Below are 9,153 nucleotides of genomic sequence, written 5' to 3' on the forward strand. Positions count from 1 at the left end.
ATCAACTGATAAACACTGTTTTTCTGATAAACTCAGTTTATCAAGTGATAAACTCAGTTTATCAGATTGATAAAATCTGTTTATCAATTGATAAACAGAGTTTATCAGTTGATAAACACAGTTTATCAGAAAAACTGTGTTTATCAGTTGATAAACTCAGTTTATCAAAGAAAAACTCTGTTTATCAGTTGATAAACACTGTTTTTCACTGATAAACAGAGTTTATCAGTGAAAAACAGTGTTTATCGACTTATTACACAAACGGCTTGCCATAGCCGTGTGTTCGTCATACGGTGCGTATCAATTCACCGGATTCACGTGAACTACGCATGTACCTGCTCTCCTATCCACGCGAGCTGCCCTGGCTGACAATCACGATGCTCTCGGCTAGCTAGCTGCCCGCATATTTCCAGTAGTTTGCAGGCACAAACCCTTGTTGGTCGTATTAGGAGTCTGCATGTGCCAAGACTAATACACGCACCACTGCACTGCAGACTCTCCCAACATGGACCTTGTTGGGAGAAGCTACAGCACAGGGCCTATGGGACAGTGCCGAAGTAGTGCATATAGTAGTCTTGGCGCAGACTCTTTTACGACCAACAAGGGTTTGTGCCCGCAAACTATATTTCCAGCGGGGTTACGTAGGGCGCTCATGAACTGCGAATCAAATGTAAACTGAATAGCGAACACGTACGTACGCACGCAGTGATCACACGTGATCATGTATGTAAATAATGTACAGTATGCGAGTCCGTTCATCCTGTACAAATAAATTGGCCAAGCCATAGAAATTTACATGCGCTTGCGAACTTCAAAATTTCAGCTAAACTTATGAATAATTCATGTCCTGTAGCGTTTCCATTTACGAAAAAAATATTCGCTCACAGGCCAGTTATCGTGTTTGCGAAGAGAGTTGATAAACGCAACTATTTTGGAAGTCGTTTCTAAAGGGGCGCTCATGAACTGCGAATCAAATGTAAACTGAATAGCGAACACGTACGTACGCACGCAGTGATCACACGTGATCATGTATGTAAATAATGTACAGTATGCCAGTCCGTTCATCCTGTACAAATAAATTGGCCTGTACAAATAAATTCTGTACAAATAAATTGGCCAAACCAAACGTAAAATTAGAAACCAGATTTTAAGAATTACTCATGAAGAAGGTTACCTTGAAAATGTTACAAATATTAAGTATCATGGTGTATAATTCTTGACCAGAGTTTAAACTGGTCATTACATGTATCTAGTATAATTCGAAAAGTTAATCGAGCAATAGCATGTATCAGGAGGATAAAGTTTTTCCTAACAGAAACAATTCTGGCACAGCTGTATTACTCATTTATCCTACCTCACATAGATTATTGCTCGGTGGTTTGGGGGAAGTGTAACAAAACAGACCTTGTCAAATTGCAACGAACCCAGAACAGATATGCAAGACTGGTTTTAAATGCGGACTACTCAATTACCAAAGAAACTCTTTTGAAAAGACTTGGGTGGCAAAGTGTCGCCAGTAGAATCAACTATCAGTATTGTATTTCTGTGTTCAAGATACTAAATGACTTAGCACCGTATTACCTGAATGATCTTGCCACAAAACGTCCTATATATTATGTCACCCGTCATTCTACTCTAAATCCACTGTTCATTCCAAAGCCCAACACCGAATTTAAAAAGCGATCCTTTTCTTTCATAGCACCCAGTATTTATAACAAACTTCCAACCCACATTCGAACGGCAACAACACTCATCTCTTTCAAGACCCAAATTCAATCGATCAACTTGTAAGTGCAGATTTAACGCAAATTCTGGTTCATTCATTCTTACAGTTTTGCGCACCAACTGTAGCCACAACTGTTATGTGGCACGTTGGTTATTAGTATACCCTGTCTTGTTATGTAGCATATTGTTCTGTTATGAGCTCAGTTTAATGGTTTCTGTTTCGTTTGTTTGTTTGTTTGTTTTGTTTCTGCTTGGTTGTTATTGTGTTTTGACTTGGTATGTTTTGGTTTTGATGTAATTACTTTTTCATTACACTTATGCAAATATGTTTCGATGTGTAATTCTTATATTTATGTTAACAGGGCTCTTTTTAAAAGCAGGCCTTTTGGCTCTGAAAAGACTACCCTGTTTTTAAAGAAGACTGAATAAATATAAATAAAAAAAAGAGCTTTGGAAAGGGCTTTGGAAAGGGCTTTTGAAAGCCCGTTTGAACAGGGGAAAGTTGATAAACGCAGCCAAAGTCTCATGCCGCCACTCAGAAATATTTGAAGTATGTGCTAAACTGGAGCTGCCTCACAGATAGGAAGACAATTGATTCATGTGGCATTGCATCATGACTCGTCACACTCAAAGGAAGATACGTCTTTATGATGGTAATTGCTTTTCGCCGTCCCTTCTTAGAAAACAAGCGGCACATTAATAGTACAGGGCTTTGGAAAGGGCTTTGGAAAGGGCTATGGAAAGGGCTTTCGAAAGGGCTTTCGAAAGCCGTTTAAACAGGGGAAAGTTGATAAACGCAGCCGATGTTAGCCATCTCCGTGTCTCTCTGCCCGAGCCCGATTTGCATACGGCGAATGCCTGCCACACACCGTTATCCGCTGGTGGTCAGTGATGCATGCGAATTGCAGGCCGGACAACGCCAACAAGGAGGATGTGGGGAGCGCACGCCATTTCATTGGTCGACCGGAACCAGTTAATTCATTATGACTATTCAGTAGGGTTCATGTCTCATGAATAATAATGTGTGAGGCAAAGGGCCCTCCTCATGCTACATCGCGCTGGGCTCGCTTCGCTCGCCTGTTGTAGCCATCATACAGCGAGAGGACCTTGACAAAAGGCTAGTGGTACTCCAGTAGTAATACCACACAGGCGCCCCCCCCCCCTAAAAAAGAAAAGATATAAACACACACACATACACACACTTTCGTCTCATCAAAAACCAAGTACATGTACGTTATACATGTAGCACGACAAAGCCTATGACTTTCCAAATGTTTCGTTTGTCGATCATAAATCCCCGGAAACAGGTGTGGGTGATAATCCAAAACACTTATGTCCATTGAAACTGTTTTGTTTGCTCCGATGTGTTCTTTTGTCTTTTGTAGGCTACTCAGCTAGTATAGTTCACTTTTTTTTTTTTTTTTTTTTTTTGGGGGGGGGGGGGGGTTCATAGAGCCTTATCAGTTATTACAATACCTTTTAGCGGAAGCTGGTTAACATTTGGTATACTACTCAGGGTTGTTTTGATTTCTAAAACCAGAGTGTAAATGCAGTGTGGTGATTACATTGTCATGTTCGTGTATGACTATTTGGACGTCACATTATTCGTTTTCGACTCAAACGGTTTGGAATAAAAGTCTTCCCAGGCGGCTATGAATCAAATCTTGTAAATTAGTATTGTTGAAAAAAAAGAGAGAGGAATTTTCATGTGTGTGACTGTGATGTGCAAAGTAGATCCTTTTCAAACCGCGCGGTGTAGAGCCATAATATGCACTACCCTTTTGATTGGGATGTTTATGTGTTTTGGTTAGATTCTCTATAATTATACTTGTCGTGGTTGTTCCACAATAAGTGTTCAAATTGCAATCACGCCTTATCAGGAGACCTGGGCCCCATTTCATAAGAGATGTTGGGATGGCAACTCTTGCTGGAATGGCAACTTCCAATAGCAACAGCCAATCAGGAAGCGTATGGATTCTTGTCGTTACTATGACAATTGCCATTCCAGCAAGAGTTGCTATCACAAACTTTTTACGAAATGGGGCCCAGGTCTATAGACTACCTGTTTCTCAGGTGGCACGATTTCTATTGTTTTGTATTTTGTATTTTGCAAAGTAAAAGAAATGCAAATGAAACGAAGTTTCGAAGATAGATTACTGCAATCGAGAGGGAGAATGGAGTTAGATCTTTGTGGCGAAGGCTGATATCAACGGACGGCTGCTTATACGTACAATGGATGAACACTGTGTAATCGCCTGTTTTATATCCAATACTATAGTCTTAATACAGTTTTAACATTTTATCTGACATTTTTTTTAACACAAATGAGACTTTAACAAAGGAGCGTAAATTAGGCACGTACGTCTTTCCCATGTAGGCCTAGAGATTTCAGACTTAAAAAGTTGTCGAAGCTGACAAATTAGGTGCTCAAACAGTCAAATACACGAAATTCTTCCTTCGAGATGCTCGCTTATTGCAACTGATCGACAAATTATTGCCCCACATGGACTTAAATGAGTACTGAAGTTGATCAGTGTTTTAGTAGTAGCCCACAATAAAAGGGCCATTCTCCGAAAAAGTGTGCAATTACCGTTGTAGAAATGACAAAAATTCAACATCAGAGATTTCATTTATTCTTTATCAATTCAAAAACTTCAATCCCTCAGGAATACAAAATAACCAATGGGTGATTTTTGAGAGCCCATATTTTTTCTAGAAACATTTCCAAACGTAGAGTCCTTTTTTTGCATGTTCAAACCAAATATCAGATACGTTACCAGAGGTAGCATCTTAGAAAACTGTTGATTGTCTGTTTATTTCTTGCTTTAAAATGGCAATGCTAATATAAAACTACAAGCTTAAACATTTACAAACATCGTGGAAACATTTTAGAGTAAGCCTTGATCTAAATTGTAATAAAAATGATCGTAATTTATTAAATGAAGGCTAAACAAAAATCAAGAACATATACATATTTCGGCTTAAAATATGTTACCCTAATTTAACTTTTTACCTGCATTTGATAATCTCATTGATTATGTATGAAACTTTGTGAACAAGTGTTATACTTCTCATAAATAGTAAATGCCAGGTAACATCTCCCCCAGATTAAATACATTTCGGATCGAAAGAAGAACGGTGTGTGGTAACGTATCTGACGCATCAGACGTTGCGTTAATGTACAATTTCAAACCCAACACCAATCATGCCAATATATTCATTTTAACTTGTAAGAACATCACAATATGATTATCTTCGTTAAAACACAGCACTTCTAAACGTAAAGAATGTTCTCGTCGTAGATAGAAGATTAGATAACTCTTCAATAAAACTTTGAGATGTACGTCAAATACGAGAGTCAAGCAGACACAAATCCACAATACTTCTTTTCTAATATAGTTCCGAAATTTTGTTATTATGATACACGGAAGACGGTAAGAATGAAATTGGAAAAGATTTGTGGAAATGATACACATGAATTCAATTTTCTTTTGTTCCTGTCTGTAATAAATTAGGTCTCAATAACCAATAAGCGATGGTAACGTATCTGACAAAGTATTTATGTTCATTGACACAATAAACTATACCGATTAATATCAAACCCCGATCACTCAAACATGTGATTCGAAAACCTGATGCAAAACGTTAGACAACAAATCCTATTGTCATTTTCAGAACATAAACCTGCAATGGAAGTGCTCTTGACTTTAACACAGTACTTACTCCACTTTTATGTAGATAAGATGCCAAATTATAATGAACAAAGGTAAACAGTTCCTGTAGTTGCGTTTGCTGTGAAGTTGGAAAAAAAGGTGGGTACCACAATTCAGCCCTTAAAGTCTTTCTATGTTATATTGAAACAAAACACGCACACACACACACACACACACACACACAACAAAGCAGACAGAAAATGAATTTGTAACATTTGTATCTGACGGCACTTTTTGTAAATGCCACAATAAGGGATAGTACAGTTCTGGTTTAGATGAGTATAGGTTTTAACTTTATGCCAGATAATCGAAATCCACTTATTCGAAATACATTCGAGCACAATACTCTCAGAAAAATTAAGTATTTATTTCATGAAATCGGTTTAAAATGACTGAGATGTCCAAAATAAAGTACAAAAAGATGTCCAAATAAAAGTAGATGAGTCATCACATTTTATTAGGAATTCTTTCTTTTACTTTATTTTGGATATATCGGCCATCTTCATCAAACAAACTCCTAATTCCTCTTAGAACTATCCTCTTAGCAAGTCATTATAATAGAGCACGTTGTCAACCGGTTAAATCCGCGCGCAAAAGCGCGTAGCGGTTAACCTTGCTGCACGAGATATAGTAGAGCAGATAAACCGAAAAATTGTGTAAAATTTGACTAAAGCATGAAACTTTCACCAGTGTTAGTACATGCCATTGTTATAGGATTCATTTTAAGATCGGGAGGTAAGTCTGAATTGACCGATGATGACCTTCAAATTTGATTTCAAAAAATGGTATTTTGCGTCATTGATTAATGTTAAATATATGGTAATGATGTACTAAAAACTCATTTTTGTTACAGTGGAATTGTCCTCAAGTTCCATAGAACCCTGACACCTTTGACCTCTGCTGACCTCCAGAGGTCAATGGCATCAAAATATCAATATATCGATATTTCATCTTTGATTAATGATAAACACGGCAATGATGTACTAAAACCATTTTTTTTTACAGTGGAATTGCCTCAATGTTCCAACGATCTTTGACAGGTTTCTACCTTTGACCTGTAATGACCTCCAGAGGTCAATGACCCCAAATTATCAGAATTTTGATATTTGGTGCAATTGGTTGATGATAAACATAGAATAAAGATTCATTTGTGTTACAACTGAATCGTTTACTATCCCTCGGATCAAGGGAAATTATTTACATGTCTCTGCTTTTGACCTCTGAGGACTGTGATAGATCAATGACCTCAAAATATCAGAACATTGATATTTGATGTATCTTCAGTGGTTAACTGTATACCTGGTGTGCAATCATGCACTATGCTATTAGCATTTATACTACAATAGAAGTGTCTTCTCATTCTACCGAACATTGGTCATTAGCCTGTGTACCAACTTTGACCTCTAAGGACAATGTGAGGTCAGACTTTAAGAATATCAAAATTTGTGTAGGATTACAAATATTGATGCTTGGCTTCAATGGTTTAATCCTTAATGTTTAATCATGTACAAAACACGCCTTTACAAAGTATGTATGCATATTCCACAAAGCATTGGTTCATAGTAACTGGTCTCAGGAATGTGAGCGGTCAATTACTTCAGATATGAAACTTACGTGTCTTCAGTGATGGCAGTGACCTCAAATATGATATTTATGTTTGGGTTAGTTATGCAGACTAGCTTGCATGAAATTATTTGCAACACTATCCAATTTGCACTGGACAAAATGTGTACGCTTAAACATGGAAGGTGGGGAGATGAGTACCATATTTTGGGTTGATGCTGACTAGTTTGTGAGCAGGCATATGGCAAAGTCCCTTGAACTGAACGAAAGGATGAAAGATGCTAACCAGAAAACAACAGGCCCACCTCATCAGGTGTACGTCACAAGTCAAACAACCCGAGTCGTACAGCCCATGAGTTACACAGCCCACAATTATGTCATACATCCCGTGACCTAAACACTAGATGAACAAGGTCAATGAGCTCGGCATCAAATATAATAGGCCCACAAGCTGTGAGGTCCGCGAGCTCAACACTTGAGGAAAACAAGGCCCATGAGATTAATATATGAAGAGTTTGTTCGCAAAAACCGATAAGTCCATATTTGCCAAATGGAGATATTTGCGATTAAAGGTCAAGAAAAATAAAGAGAATAATAAGAAAATTTTTGCTTCCTTTGACCATAACTTCAAAAATGTACCTTTATATCATGTAGTGACCAATAGATCATTTAAAAGGTATTATTTTGTACTTTATGGCAGAGACCGTACTTCAAAATCTTCAAAAATGGACTTATCGGTTTTTGCGAACAAACTCTTCATATGTATTACATCAGAGAGCTTAATCTATTCAGTACGGAACGGAACACACACACACACACTTTTTTTGGTTCGTGAAAAAAAAGAACAAAAGGGAAAAAATCGGGGGAAAAAATCACAACACCCATGAATTTGAATTTCCAAAGATTCCGCCCTTATATAGGGTTCCCGTCTAAGCACCTGCGTAGCAGAGCGGGGGGTGGGGGGGGGGGGGGCGATGGGGGCGGTCGCCCCCTTAAGATTCTGAATAATTCTGAGGGCACAAGACTTATCACTTACATTCCGAAAAATCAATAGTTCCCTCATGTACAAGGGGAATCAGATCCCCTTTTAATCAACCCTTTCCTGTCTCAGTTCCCCCAATCATATTTCTTTCGATAATTAGCACTCTCCCACGCTTTCTTCCTGTCCCCCCCCCCCTCCCCCCGCCCTGTGCATACAAGTAGACTACGGCTACACTGGGTTTTCCAAATATATGCCACAAAATATGTGCACCAAAACGTTTAACTGCGATCAGAAAATACAGAATCTCCCTCATGTATATAGGAGGGAGAATAGGGCTTATCCCCCCCCCCCCCCCATCATCCTGTTATGTCTCCTTCCACAGACTTCAACTTCTCTGATTGACAAATTTCCAGATATTCCAACAGAAGTGTGCGCAAGATTGTTGAATTTCAGTTCTAAAAATGAGGAAAAAAGCTTAATCGAATATGGGAGGGGTATCTTGCCACCCTCCCATTGATTGGTCCCCTTTATAGACTTAATACACTTTGGGGAATGACAATCTCTGAATTTCCCAGAAAAAGTGTTCTTCAGATCGCTTTATTTCAATTTTAAAAACGCAAAAGCTCCTTCGAGCGGGAGGGGGCATCCCCCTTGACCTTGACGCACCCCTACCCCCGGTCCCGCAGCCCCCACACTGAAAAACGTTCCGCGGCCCCTGCAGTGTATGTCTTGTGGACCTCCCCCCACCCCCATGTGCGGGACTCTTATGGGCCTGGTTTGCCTTAGTGTCAAGCTCATGGGCAATGCTACCTAGTTTCGAGCTGGCGGGCCTGTGTTGGTCAGTGTCAAGCTCGTGGGTTGTATGGTTCCGATGAATGACTCATGGTCCTGGAACATACAGTGACGTTATGGACCATCTGGAAAGCGACATACTGTGAGGCATAACATGCATTCCACGTGAAGCAATCCTGTGTCTTGCAACTTGCTGTTGTCATCCAATTAAGTTTGGGTCATTACGTCAGGCAATTTTGGGCATCTTTTTTTTTTCGTGACCTCTTTAGGTACCTCACTTCCAAAATCAATAGGAGTGTGTGGAACTACTATTTACTCTAATCGTCTTCTTTATGCCCGATACTCCTTAACAATAGCTTGGGCCTGGCCAAGAGTTGT

Source organism: Diadema antillarum, unplaced genomic scaffold, assembly GCF_040938485.1.
Source record: "Diadema antillarum isolate AM-2024a unplaced genomic scaffold, OU_Dant_1.0 seq00001300_RagTag, whole genome shotgun sequence".
In the NCBI taxonomy this organism is placed as follows: Eukaryota; Metazoa; Echinodermata; class Echinoidea; order Diadematoida; family Diadematidae; genus Diadema; species Diadema antillarum.